The sequence below is a fragment of the Caretta caretta genome, chromosome 5 (genome assembly GCF_965140235.1).
Source record: "Caretta caretta isolate rCarCar2 chromosome 5, rCarCar1.hap1, whole genome shotgun sequence".
Lineage (NCBI taxonomy): Eukaryota > Metazoa > Chordata > Testudines > Cheloniidae > Caretta > Caretta caretta.
The window spans coordinates 91,870,919-91,885,776 of record NC_134210.1 but is presented as its reverse complement, the minus strand read 5'-3'; the positions used below and the strand labels follow the sequence as shown (position 1 = coordinate 91,885,776).

At 46.3% G+C, this 14,858-nt stretch overlaps 1 protein-coding gene across 4 annotated transcripts in view; it reads right to left on the bottom strand.

Annotated features, from left to right (window-relative positions):
- The window catches only part of AGTPBP1 (ATP/GTP binding carboxypeptidase 1), a 143,071-nt gene extending 128,547 nt beyond the window's left edge, over positions 1-14,524 (bottom strand). Inside the window, exon 1 of one of the 4 annotated variants that reach the window (XM_048849808.2) lies at positions 14,431-14,524. The gene's annotated coding sequence lies outside the window, so the exon portion shown is untranslated. The other 3 variants (XM_048849810.2, XM_048849805.2, XM_048849807.2) reach the window with 3 other exon arrangements.
- Positions 14,525-14,858: the final 334 nt, after the last annotated feature.

Below are 14,858 nucleotides of genomic sequence, written 5' to 3'. Positions count from 1 at the left end.
GACAGAAATGTAACTTTACCAAATGAATCAAAGCCAAAAAAAATCTCTTTATAACTATGAGTATTTATTCCTAGTTTCTAATTCTTATGAGAGTCTATTTTCAGACCCACAATAAAACATTAAGCATAAGCTCTTGAAGCAGTAAAATCTTTAGAGAGGATACTTTTACGTGGACTATTGTCTTGTTTCCTTATATTTATCTTTTCTACAAATATTTACTATACAAGAAAACTTTTGAGCTGGTTAGTTTAAACACTACTACAATACAGTAAAACGCTGGTCTTTGTCAAGGCTAACACTAACCTGCAGTTTACACAGAGGAGCTTAAAAAGGCTTATACAAAGCTTCATGAAGGTCTCTGACACAGTCAAGATGTGTAGAATAGTTAGCCAACAATAGATCATAAGAATTCTTGTGGTGAGCAGTATTATGTTTTTGCTGCTTGTGTGGTATATTTTACAGAAAAAGAAATAGAAACCCTAATTATCACTCTGAAGTTTTACACAAATTTTAGCAAGTGCAATCCATATCTGAGAACTGTCTCTGGCAGAGAATCTCCAGTGATTGAGTCTCAGTCCTTACAACTTCAGCTGGAAGTATTATGTAGGTAACAATGATATTCCTTTACCCACTCCCCAGCTTTTCTTAAAATTAACTAAGGCTGTAATTTGGCGACTAAATTGTTCAGGTTTAAGCCTGCCAAGCAAGTTATAGCAGAAGGAAAACATTATCCACAAAAACAGTTCACCTATTAAGAGATTTAACTTCCCATGAATGTGTTTAGGCTGAGAAGTCCCAAACGACTTTGGCAATAAGCACTATAAAAAGAATTAAAACATTTTTAGAAAGGGGTCCCTAAAAAAAGAGGATTCACATAACTAGCATTTTGAGTGGGGAGCCTCATAGACTAGCTATTAGGAAATGCCAAGAAGAGATGTGTCTTAAGCCCCATCCCTCAAAGTGAGTTAGGCCTGGTCTACACTATACAGTTTGGTCGACATAAGACAGCTTACGTTGACCTAATTATGTCAGTATACACACGACAGCCTTGTCCCACAGATGTAAGTGCCCTACTATACCAACATAATAATTCCATCTCCACAAGAGGCTTATGTTGGCATAGCTGGGGTGACAGTCTCTACCTAGGCACTGTGCTACTTCCATCTGCTATTGACTGTCAATTTCATGCAGCCATGAAATTGACAAAGCTGGGCAGCTAGAGCCAAGTTGTCCCCAGCTCCCCACTCCCAGCCAGGTGGTTGCCCCTTGATCCCAGTCAGGAGCGGTGAGGTGAGAGCTAGGGTGGGAGGCATCTGGGCTCCCGGCAGGGAGCTTTGCGGAGCTGAAAGCCCTGTCTTTTAGCCCGCACACTGACCCTCTACAGTAAGTGAAAGTGCTCGTGGTGAGGACACACACCACCAACAGGAAGTTAGTGAGGACATCAACCACTGCAGTAATTACTGAAGTCGCTGTAAGTAAGTCAACTTAGGGCTGCAGTGTAGACATGCCCTAAGATACCAAACTCCATGACTCCTTGCACTTGGAATTCACAACCATGAATGCTCTCCTGGAATTAGGCACCTAGGCCAGGTCAGCAAGAGCCGGTGGTGGCAGCGATGACGGCTGCCACCCTCTTTTACTTAACAGCCCAATGGTTAGGGCACTCACCCAGGAAACCAGACTTCAAATCCCCCCTCTGTCTAATGTGGAGCAGAGACCTGAATCCATGTTTCCCCTGCTCCAAAGTGAATGTCCTAACCATGGGGCTCTGGGGTATTTTAGGGTGGGTCTTTCAGGCTCTCCTGTTTTAGCTGTTCCATTTCACATAAAATATTTCAATATTCATCAGGCCAGACAGATTGACTCTATTGTCCAATGGTTAGGGCACTCACCTAGGAGGTGGGAGGCCTAGATCCCAAGTCCCTGATCCACATCAAGCAGAGGGGGGATTTGAACCCAGATCTTCCATATCCTGGGTGAGTGGGATACTGGGTAAAGGGGAGAACCAGCACCACCGGCTGTATTTTGTGCAGGATGCAATCTAGTCAACATGTTCTAAGGCAGCCTACAAGCACATCTACAGGATCAAGCCACACAGGCAAGATAGGTTGGGAATACCTAGGTGTGAATTAGGTGCAAAGCTGCTCAGTGGTGTCAAGATTGAGGAGGCTGCAAGCATGCCCACCGGCAGAAATTTAATCAGCTTGGGACTTTACTAGAAGAAATTTAGGCACCTACACTTCCTATATGCTTACAGGGCTAGACAGCAGATAAGTGTTATGAGAATCTCATGTTTGGACAAAGGCACCTAAAATGGCAGCTAAACACTAGTCTCTTTTTGAGAATTCCACCCCTTGAAATCCAGATAATTCCACTGAAGAATGGATGGGGAAAAAAAAACTTCTACAATCAGAAGACAATTTTTACTTAAATTTTCATGAACATCTGGGCCAGACCAGTGATCTTGTGTTGTCATGAGAGATGGAGTCACTATTGAGGCTTAGCCTCCCCCCATAGAAAGAGTATTGCAGAAGCAGCAAGCTCAAGTCACAGAGGGAGTGGAACACCTTGCGTTGCTCTGCAGTGGCTTCTATAGCCAGAGAGAAAAATGAACCAGGAGGCGCTGGCAAGATGTGCACACTTCTTTGTAATACTTTGGTTTATACTTTGAGGTGAACAGCCTAGCAGCAAAATGAAGTTAAGAATACAGAGCTGAAAAGCAATTAAAAAAAAAGCCAACTGCTGCAGAAGGAAAACCTTCAGTAAGTCAGTTTTCCTCTAGAGCAAGTTCCATATGTAGTTAGCTAAAGAAATGAAAGACCCTTATGGTCTTCCCATAGCATGTTCTTCACACCGAGTTTAGGGAAACAGTGGAAGAGCCACACAAGGGAAAGGGAGAGACAAAATGCAAAAAGGAAAAAAGGAAAAGGGAAAAAAGAAAGGGCGGGGTAAAATGCAGAAAGAGAAGAGATAAGGGAATTAAAAGCGTGTGTTGTATTGGTAAGGGGAAGGTGGCGTCTTAGGGCATGGGTACGCTTGCGAGTTAGAACGCATTAAAGCAGCCCTGAGCGCTCTAACACACGACGTGTCCACACTGGCAAGGCACGTAGAGTGCCCGGACTCCACGGCTAGAGCACTCCTGGTACTCCATCTCAAAGAGTGGAATAGCGTTTAATGCGCCCCCGCTGGAGCGCCGCAGCGTCAGTGTGGATGCCCTGGTCTGTTAATGTGCTCTGATCGGCCTCCAGAAGCGTCCCACAATGCCTGTTCTAGCCACTCTGGTCATCACTTTGAACTCTACTGCCCTGCCCTCAGGTGACCAACTATCAGACCCGCCCTTTAAATTCTCTGGGAATTTTGAAAATCCCCTTCCTGTTTGCTCAGCCAGGCGCGAGTGCCCTCAGCGAATCTTTCCAGGTGACCATGCCTCCATGTGCCAGGCAATCTCCAGTATGGAGCAATGGCAAGGTGCTGGACCTCATCAGTGTTTGATGGGAGGAAGCTGTCCAGTCCCAGCTGTGCTCCAGCCATAGGAATTACAATGCCTTTGGGCAGATATCAAGGGACATGATGGAAAGGGGCCATGACCAGGATGCACTGCAGTCCAGGGTTAAAGTGAAGGAGCTGCGGAATGCCTACCACAAAGCCCACGAGGCAAAAAGCCGCTTCGGTGCTGCCCCCATAACCTGCCATTTCTACAAAGAGCTGGACGCGATACTTGGGGGCGACCCCACCTCGACTCTGAGGACCACCGTGGACACTTCAGAGCCCAGTTCAACAAGGCAGGAGGAGGAGGAGGAAAGCTGGAGCAAGGGTGCTGAGGAGGAAGACACCCCAGAATCCCTAGATGCATGCAGCCAGGAGCTGTTCTCAAGCCGGGGGAAGGTAGCCAGTTGTGGAAGCCGGTGCTTGGTGAAGGACAAACACCAGAGGAGGTTCCCAGTAAGCAGCTTTTATTTTGCGAAGGAAGTTATTCGGTGCGGGCTCTTGGGGCGAGGAGGGTTAGGGCTGCATGCATGCCTAGATGTGGAATAGGGCGTTGCTGTGCTCTCTCACATCGTGGTAATCGGTCTCAGTGATCTCTTCAAAGGTCTCGTCCAGAACTTGGGCAATGCACTTGCGTGGGTTTCTTGGGAGAGCCACTGTGGTCCTTGTCCCAGTCAGGCTAACATGTCCGCGCCACTGTGCTGTGAGGAGCGGGGAGACCATTGCTGCACACAGGCAAGCTGCATATGGGCCAGGGCGAAAGCCACATTGCAGTAGAAGACCCTCCCTTGCTTCCCAGGTCACCCTCAGCAGCAAGATATCTTCCAGGGCGAACTCCTATGGAAAATGTGGGGAAACTGTTCAGTATAGGGGCCCCCTGTCGCTCTTGGCTCTCCCCAAGGCACAGAAACCCAGAAGGCAGTACGGCCGTGAAACAATCAGTCCCCCTTGACCATGTGCTTACTCACCATTTTGTGGCACCTTAGAGACTAACCAATTTATTTGAGCATAAGCTTTCGTGAGCTACAGCTCACTTCATCGGATGCATACTGTGGAAAGTACAGAAGATCTTGATTATCATACACATTGTAAGGAGAGTGATCACTTTAGATAAGCTATTACCAGCAGGAGAGTGGGGTGGGGCGAGAGAAAACCTTTTGTAGTGGTAAACACCCATTTTTTCCACGGTTTGTGTGTATAAAAAGATCTTCTGTACTTTCCACAGTATACATCCGATGAAGGGAGTTGTAGCTCACGAAACCTTATGCTCAAATAAATTGTTAGTCTCTAAGGTGCCAAAAGTACTCCTTTTCTTTTGGCGAATACAGACTAACACAGCTGCTAGTCTGAAACCTGTCATTATGCAAGGCACTGCATTTAGCCGTATGGAGTGGAAATCAACCAACTGCATGAAAAAACTTGTACAGATACAGACAGACATCATCTTCCTTTCCAAATGCAAACAGATGGACATCGTAGCAAGAGGACTGAAGGTAAAAAATCCATTACAATCTACATACCACACAGACTATGCTGACAGCTTGTGCCACACGCTCTCAAAGAAACTACGGAACCACCTGATCAACATCCTCTACAGCAAACAGGGAAAGATAAAGAACGAGCTCTCACAAATGGGTACTTAATAAAAAAACCAACCTTCCACACAAACTTCCTCGTGGCTGGACTTTACTAAAACTAGACAAGCCATTTACAACACACACTTTGCTTCTCTACAAAAGAAAAAGGACACTAAACTTTCTAAACAACTACATGCCACAAGGGGCCACAGCAATGGTTCCCTCAACCCACCCAGCAATATTGCTAACCTATCCAACTATACTCTTAGCCCAGCAGAAGCAGCTGTCCTATCTCGGGGCCTCTCCTTCTGCCCCTCCACCCCCACGAACATGATACAGTTCTGTGGTGACCCAGAATCCTATTTTCGAAGTCTCCGACTCAAGGAATATTTCCAACACACCTCTGAACAACATACTAATCCACAGAGACCTCCCTACCAACACTACAAAAAGAAGGCTTCTAGGTGGACTCCTCCTGAAGGTCGAGACAGCAGACTGGACTTCTACATAGAGTGCTTCCACCGACATGCATGGGCTGAAATTGTGGAAAAGCAGCATCACTTGCCCCATAACCTCAGCCGTGCAGAACACAATGCCATCCACAGCCTCAAACAACTCTGACATCATAATCAAAAAGGCTGACAAAGAAGGTGCTGTTGTCATCATGAATAGGCTGGAATATGAACAAGAGGCTGCTCAGCAGCTCTCCAACACCACTTTCTACAAGCCATTACCCTCTGATCCCACTGAGAGTTACCAAAAGAAACTACAGCATTTGCTCAAGAAACTCCCTGAAAAAGCACAAGATCAAATCTGCACAGACACACCCCTGGAACCCCGACCTGGGATATTCTATCTACTGCTGAAGATCCATAAACCTGGAAATCCTGGGCGCCCCATCATCTCAGACGTTAGCACCCTGACAGCAGGATTGTCTGGCTATGTAGACTCCCTCCTCAGCCTCTACGCTACCAGCACTCCCAGCTATCTTCGAGACACCACTGACTTCCTGAGGAAACTACAAGCCATCAGTGATCTTCCCGATAACACCATCCTGGCCACTATGGATGCAGAAGCCCTCTACACCAACATTCCACACAAAGATAGACTACAAGCCGTCAAGAACACTATCCCCGATAATGTCACGGCTAACCTGGTGGCTGAACTTTGTGACTTTGTCCTTACCCATAACTATTTTACATTTGGGACAATATATACCTTCAAATCAGAGGCACTGCTATGGGTACCCGCATGGCCGCATAGTATGCCAACATTTTTATGGATGACTTAGAACAACACTTCTTCAGCTCTCGTCCCCTAACGCCTCTACTCTACTTGCGCTACATTGATGACATCTTCATCAAGGGAAAAGAAGCCCTTGAGGAATTCCACCATGATTTCAACAATTTCCATCCCACCATCAACCTCAGCCTGGTCCAGTCCACACAAGAGATCCACTTCCTGGACTCTACAGTGCTAATAAACAATGGTCACATAAACACCACCCTATACCAGAAACCTACTGACCGCTATTCCTACCTACATGCCTCCAGATTTCACCCTGACCACACCACACGATCCATTGTCTACAGCCAAGCTCTACGATACAACTGCATGTGCTCCAACCCCTTGGACAGAGACAAACACCTACAAGAGCTCTATCAAGCATTCTTACAACTACAATACCCACCTGCGGAAGTGAAGAAACAGATTGATAGAGCCAGAAGAGTTCCCAGAAGTCTCCTACTACAGGACAGGCCTAACAAAGAAAATAACAGAATGCCACTAGCCGTCACCTTCAGCCCCCAACTAACACCCCTCCAACGCATTATTAAGGATCTACAACCTATCCTAAAGGATGACCCAACACTCTCACAAATCTTGGGAGACAGGCCAGTCCTTGCCTACAGACAGCCCCCCAACCTGAAGCAAATACTCACCAGCAACCACATACCACACAACAGAACCACTAACCCAGGAACCTATCCTTGCAATAAAGCCCGTTGCCAACTGTGCCCACATATCTATTCAAGGGACACCATCACAGGGCCTAATCACATCAGCTACACTATCAGAGGCTCGTTCACCTGCACATCTACCAATGTGATATATGCCATTATGTGCCAGCAATGCCCCTCTGCCACGTACACTGGTCAAACTGGACAGTCTCTACGTAAAACAATAAATAGACACAAATCAGATGTCAAGAATTATAACATTTATAAACCAGTCGGAACACTTCAATCTCTCTGGTCACACGATTACAGACATGAAAGTTGCGATATTACAACAGAAAAACTTCAAATCCAGACTCCAGCGAGAGACTGTTGAATTGAAATTCATTTGCAAATTGGATACAATTAACTTAGGCTTGAACAGAGACTGGGAGTGGTTAAGTCATTATGCAAGGTAACCTATTTCCCCTTGTTTTTTCCTAACACCGCCCCCCCCAGACGTCCTTGTTAAACCCTTGATTTGTGCTGGAAATGGCCCAACTTGATTATCATACACATTGTAAGGAGAATGATCACTTTAGATAAGCTATTACCAGCAGGAGAGTGGGGTGGGGGGAGAGAAAACCTTTTGTAATGGTAAACACCCATTTATTCATGCTTTGTGTGTATAAAAAGATCTTCTGTACTTTCCACTTTACAGTATGCATCCAATGAAGTGAGCTATAGCTCACGAAAGCTTATGCTCAAATAAATTGGTTAGTCTCTAAGGTGCCATAAGTACTCCTTTTCTTTTTGCGAATACAGACTAACACGGCTGTTACTCTGAAACCACTCACCATTTTGGGGCTCCCGTGGATTATGTGCACTCACTTTGGGACAGGCAAATTATGCTATTGTTTAGACTGTGCTTGCCCTTAAGTACAGGAAATCATTGCTCTATCTGGTGTGAACAATGCTGCCTCTGTTAAGTGTTGTATTTTGCCTTTACAGATGCAACCTTGAGATCTCAGCCGTCCGTGTTATCACAAGCCGAAAGACTGCAAAGAATTAGGAAGAGACCACATAGAAGCAAAGACGTGCTGCATGAAGTAATGCAGCAGTCCCTTAACGAGAATCTAAAAGCGCAGGAGTGGAGGGACAGTGAAAGGAGGATCCACAAGCAGAATGTGGATTGCCGGCACAAAAACCCGGAGCTCCGGCAGCAAAGCACGGATTGGCTGATAAGCATCATGGAGCGCCAAGCGGACTCGATCCAGGTGCTCGTAGACATGCAGGCAGAGCACTACTGTGCCCGCCCCCACCTGCAGCTCATCCCAAAACTCTTTCCTTTGTGCCCCCATGTCACCTCCAACCCACTTTTCCCAACATCCGGGTTCTTACCAGCTGCCTCCAACACCTATAGCTTCACCACTCAGCCCTGAAAACTATAACTCTTACCCACTGCACTCAACCCCCATCACCATGCATCATAGCCATTCTGAAGTGCAGCACTCATTGCACAGCACTCCAGGCAGGAAGGCCAAGTATGATAACAGGACATATGCAAATCTGTGATTGTACCATTCCCCACCCCACTCCCTTACACTTTCTGTTTTCCAAGCAGCTGTGTTTCTTTTCAATAAATGGATTTTTTGGCTTTGAAAACATTCTTTATTATTGCATAAAGTAAAAGTAAGGTATTTAGGCCAGGAAAGCAACAGTTACTGCAAGTCAGCATAGCAAACACAGATTTCTACTAACATTGGAACCACTGCACTTCACTCCAGTGCAGAACACCAAACATTACTGGTGGCTTTCAGCCTCAAATTGCTCCCTCAAGGCATCCCTAATTCTTGCAGCCCTGCGCTGGGCACCTCTAATAGCCCTGCTCTCTGGCTGTTCAAATTCAGCCTCCAGGTGTTGAATGTTCCATGCCTGAGTGAATCGTTTACCCTGCCCTTCACAAATGTTATGGTGGGTACAGTACGCGGATATAACCGCGGGGATGCTGTCATCGGCCAGGTCCAGCTTCCATACAGAGAGCGCCAGCGACCCTTTAAATGTCCAAAAGCACACTCCACTGTCATTCTGCACTGGCTCAGCCTGTTGTTGAACCACTCCTTGCTGCTGTCAAGGCTCCCTGTGTAGGATTTCATGAGCAACGGCATTAAAGGGTAAGTGGGGTCTCCAAGGATCACAATGGGCATTTCGACTTCCCCTACGGTGATCTTCTGGTCTGGGAAAAAAGTCCCAGCTTGCAGCTTCCTGAACAGGCCAGTGTTCCAAAAGATGCGTGCCTCATGCACCTTTCCGGGCCAGCCTGTGTTAATGTCAATGAAACACCCACTGTGATCCACAAGCGCCTGGAGAACCACAGAGAAATACCCCTTCCGGAAGCTTGGTGGGCTGATGCCAGAACTGGAATATGCGTCCCATCTATCACCCCTCCGCAGCTAGGGAAACCTATTTGTGCAAAGCCAGCCACAACGTCATGCATGTTACCCAGAGTCACGGTTCTTCTGAGCAGGATGCGATTAATGGCCCTGCAAACTTGCATCAACACGATTCCAACAGTCAACTTTCCCACTCCAAACTGGTTAGCGACCGATTGGTAGCTGTCTGGAGTTACCAGCTTTCAGATTGCAACAGACACCCGCTTCTCCACCGGCAGGGCAGCTCTCAATCTTGTGTCCTTGCACCGCAGGATGGGAGGCGAGCTCCTCACACAGTCCCATGAAAGTAGCTTTTCTCATCCAAAAGTTCTGCAGCCACTGCATCCTAGACTTGCAGGACGATGCGATCTCCCCCACTCCGTGCTTGTTTCCCGAGCCCAAAAGCAATATTCCACACCGGTGAGAAGGTCCATGAATGCCACAAGCAATCATCATCGGAGTCCTCATTGTCAGTTTGGATCTTAAGGAGTAACTCGACTGCCAAACGTGACATGCTGGTGAGACTCGTCAGCATATTCCTCAGCAGTTCGGGCTCCATTCCCGCAGACCAAAAGGGAAGACAGAGCACACAGTACAAAAAACACTGAAAGATGGTGCCAAAAGTGGACAGAGGCACAGGGATTGCTGGGATGCGAACCGATGCATCACGGGGCATTGGGACAGGACCCAGAATGCCCCACACCCTCCGCTCCCTTCCCACAAGCCACAGCGCCAGAATGGGAAAAGGTGCTCTGTGGGATAGCTGCCCAGAATGCACCGCTCCCAATGCCACTGCAAGTGCTGCAAATGTGGCTATGCCAGTGTGCTTGCAGCTGTCAGTGTGGACAGACTGCAGCGCTTTCCCTACTGCGCTCTACGAAGGCTGGTTTAACGCAAAGCACTCTACATTTGCAAGTGTAGCCATGCCCTTAGGCTGAACAAGGGGCAAGGTGCTAATAAACCCCTTGCTCACCATTCTGTAGAAGAGTTGAGCATTCTTTGAGATTGTGTCAGATTATCACTAGCTTGATCCCACTGTAACAACCATTTTAAGATTTAATTAGGCACACAGAAAACAGTTAAAGCGTTTGAAATTTAAAAGGTTAGAAGACTCATTTTAACAATTTCCCATTCTCTTTTGTTGTATTACAATCTTTTACAGTGAAAAAATTTTTGACTAACTTTTCAGATGTTATTCGAGATTATATTAATTGGTCCCTCTTGGAAAGGAAATGTTTGTTTAGGCCTGCTCTAAACCTACAATTTAGATGGACCTGGCCATGTTGCTCAGGAATGTGAAAAATTCAGACCTCCAAACACTGTAGTCAAGCTGACTTAAATGTGTCTACACCAGGAGTTAGGTTGATAGAAAAATTCTTCTGTCAACCCAGCTACTGTCATCTGTAAGGTTGGATTACCTATATCAACTGAAAATCCCCTTACTTTGATGCAGTAAATATCTACATTACAGCAGCATAACTGCAGCATCCATAGTGTAGACACACCCTTAGATGGTCACGTTTGCGGCTCTTATATTGAGGTCTGATTCCATTTCCTTCCAGAAAACAAATACATACAAAAAGGAGAAGATAGGAAGTGTAGTTCCTTGGTGTATTTCTTATTTTTAAACCATCTGCTAGGAAATTACAGGCACAGCACATAGTCTCATCAGCCATTCCAAGACATGACAAATATACCACTGTCGGGCTGCTTAAGGCAACTTTTATCTTGACTTTCTGGTTACAGGTGTTGCTTATGATGATAAAATTTGCATCAAGCTCCTCTGTCTGCAAATTTCACTCTTTGGTCCATTAACTCAGCTTCAGCAGGCTACAAAGTAACTCCCAGAAAAGCCACACTGAGAAAGAAGTGGGATGCTATTCCCATTAATATTACCCAATCGAAACAGGATTCCAACTATTCAATTTTTTTAATTCCTCAGCTCATCATTGTGCCAGTGTCACCTTAACAGGAACAGTGAAGATCTTAACTGACAGATTTTAGTTTCAGCATATGCCATTTGTACCAATCTAGCTTTTGATTATTTTGGAAATGTTTATGAAACATTACTGTCTACCCCAAACATTCAAAAATAAAATCCAAAGGTTAAAATAAAATGAGGTGGTTTTTACTTGCACCTTTGGTTTTTGAGCCTTTAGGGTCACATTTTCAGGCTTCTCTCTGCAACAAGGAGGCTAGAATCTTTTGTTTTTGTTTTAAATAGATGTTGAGATTCTCATAGAACCACAATTCCATAAGCCAGTGCTTTAAGAAAAAATCAAATACTACCGACCTCACAACCACCATTGAAAGAGTTGGCAACACATGTAACACACTGAGCTCGGCTTTTTAATAAATAAATAAGCCTCTGTCCCACTTTGCACAACACTGAGTATTCCTCCCCACACTTCAGTCTAAGTTTTGAGCCATACTGATGGATTCTGAAGACAGCAGAGTAAGGGCAGCTTTTTACTCTATTTATAAAAAACTTCTCCAATGTATTTAAGTGCTGTAAAGGAAAGCACCTGTTATTGCAGTTCACTGGTAGCTAATCCTGGGGAAGATCATTTTTAAAAAGTCAAAATCTGAACTTTCCAGGTCTTTGGGTTACAAAGAAAGCTTCCAGTGTCGTCTTAGCCAGATTTGTGCAAAATAAATAAATAGGAATTGCGGGTTTTGTGATAAAAGCATGAAATTTGCGACAGTAAATGTGTTATTGGGGGGAAAAATGTAATCTCCCCCCGTTGAAAGTAGATTTTCCTATGTTTCAGACTACTGTGGAAAGTTCCCCAACTTTAATAATGAAAGTGAAAATACAGCTTTTTTTTTTTTTAATTGTAGCAGAAGATCCAACTGAAAGTCACATCTTTACAAAGACGAAGGGAGGGGCTATTACTAAGCAATTTAAATATGCCAAAAATAAGCTCTCTTGACAAGTTCTTCCAGTTACAAGAAATGTTTAAATAAGAACTTATACCATCATAGCCACAATGCTCTCATCCAGGCCTCTTAAAATAAAGTCATAATACTTAGTGTGATATCAAAGATTTCCAGCAACAGCTACTTGGTCATAAGTATAAGACTATGACTGTATTATAGGATTTACCACCAAAAAATAAATATTCAAAAATAGATATGCAACAAAATGAACACTAACAGCTACTTGCAAAGTACATTACATTTTGCAAATATATTTTCTTAAGGTCATTCAAGTGTGAAAGTTCCTCTAAAATTATATCACTAGCTTCCCAACACAGTGAACATATTTCTATTTCCCTCAATATCAACGTTTGCATTACAATGGTCTCTGAAGACCCACACCGAATCAGGATCAGGTCCCCATTGCATTATGCACTGTACAAACATATAGTAATATATGATCCCTATCCCAAAATTTACAACTGCAATCTTACACTTAGAAGAGAATGAAGAGAGTAAAAGCTCAACTTTGATTCTCTAAACAGAGAGCCTTGATGTTTGAGACTTCTGTGTGTAACAAAAAATGCATAGAATCATAGAATATAAGGGTTGGAAGGGACCCCAAAAGGTCATCTAGTCCAACCCCCTGCTCAAAGCAGGACCAATTCCCAGTTAAATCATCCCAGCCAGGGCTTTGTCAAGCCTGACCTTAAAAACCTCTAAGGAAGGAGATTCTACCACCTCCCTAGGTAACGCATTCCAGTGTTTCACCACCCTCATAGTGAAAAAGTTTTTCCTAATATCCAATCTAAGTGCATCTCTTATGCACTTTTGAAAGTATTACACCAGATACTTAAGTAACTTAAAAGCCTCACTGAGCCACTTAAGTACTTTTGAAAGTGTCACTAGTGATCTATTCTGAGTTCCTACAAATCAATTTCACAGCACTTCAATTTGGGGGGCAGGGAGAAGAGAGATAAGTGTTATTTAAGTGCAAAATATTATTACTGAGACACAAATCTATGGATTTTTAAGAATGTTGTGTTAAACAAATTCCTGGCAGGTTACACCACTAAGTGCACTTATTAAGTGTTATTTCAACAGTGGTCATTTATACAAATACCTACACTAGCTTGCCTACACAGTTAGCACAGTGGAGTCATGAGAGGAAGTTTTGGAAGGCCAGCAATACAAATGTGGATAAGGCAATACAGTATTAGGTATAATTTTCTGCTTTATGAGTGGGACAACTTTTGTTCAAGGGCCATCTAACATCACCAGAAAACGTTTGGCACCAAAATACATATGTAAAAAAGCCACGTGCTATAAATCAGAAGGAGAGCGAAAATGCACTCATGGAAACAAGTTGTGTAACCTAGTACGCCCGGCCATAGTTGCACTCACTAGATAAAAATACCCCAACAAAAAACAAGCCAGCAATCCAAAGAACCCGCTCTCGTATCAGGAAGATGACCGGATAACAGTCCAGACCAAACAGCTGCTAAGGACACTCCACTGCAAAAACCACACTGCTGCTCGCTCGCGGAGTCGAAGAGCGCAACTAACACCTCCGTGACATTGGCCGCCTCGCCTAGCCAGGCTGCGGGACAGCAACAGCCAGGCGGGGCTACCCCACAGGACCCCGGCAGCCCTAAGAGCATTTCTTAAGACCACCAGCAGCGACCCGCCCCGCACCGGGAGCCAGGCCGACGGCGCGCCAAGTCCCACCGGCGGCCCCGCTGACCTGTCAGCCCGGTGGAAAGGACCGAGGGGTTCCCACCCTGGCAACCCGGGCTCGGACACGCCCGCCAGCCGCGCTCCAGCCCCCCAGCCCGCGGGCAGAGAGCGGGGGGCTGCTGTCTCTCTGTGTCTGTCCGCGCCCCGCCCGCCCGGGCTTCACCTTCACCCCGGGGCGGGGCGGGGCAGCGGCTGCGGTCCGCGAGGCTCGGCCTCCGCCGCCCGGCTCCGGGCACCTCCCGTCGCAGCCGGGCGCGAGGGGCCGGCGGGAAGCCGGAGTCACCCGCGGGCCGCGACAGGCCGGGCGCGGCTCCAGCGCGGCGCCCCCGATGTTTTCATACAAACCCCGGCGGCGGCGGCGGCGGCAGGAACCTGTCGGCGTCCGGAGACGTCACCGCGCACCCGCCTCTCCCTCCCCGCGCGTGCGCGCGCGCGCGCAGTCCCGATGGAGGCGCGTGCACGCAGCAGAGTGGCGGCCTCCAACTGCAGAGCCGCGTGCCCTGGGGCCAGTCCCCACGGGTGGGCCTTGGGGGAGGAGATGCTGGGTGTCAGCCCGGGTTAGTGCCCTGCCTCCGCCAGCGACCAATAGCAGAGCTTCCCAGGAAGGTGTAAGAAACCCCCTAGCGAGCAATGAGAGAACCAGATTTAAGGGGACTCTGGTCTGCCCCTTTGCCTGCATGCATTGTGTTGCAGCCTTTCATGATATCGCGCACAGTTTTTTCCCTTAAGGACTGACCCTTGCCTCAGCCTGTACCCAGGATGGATAGCAAAGA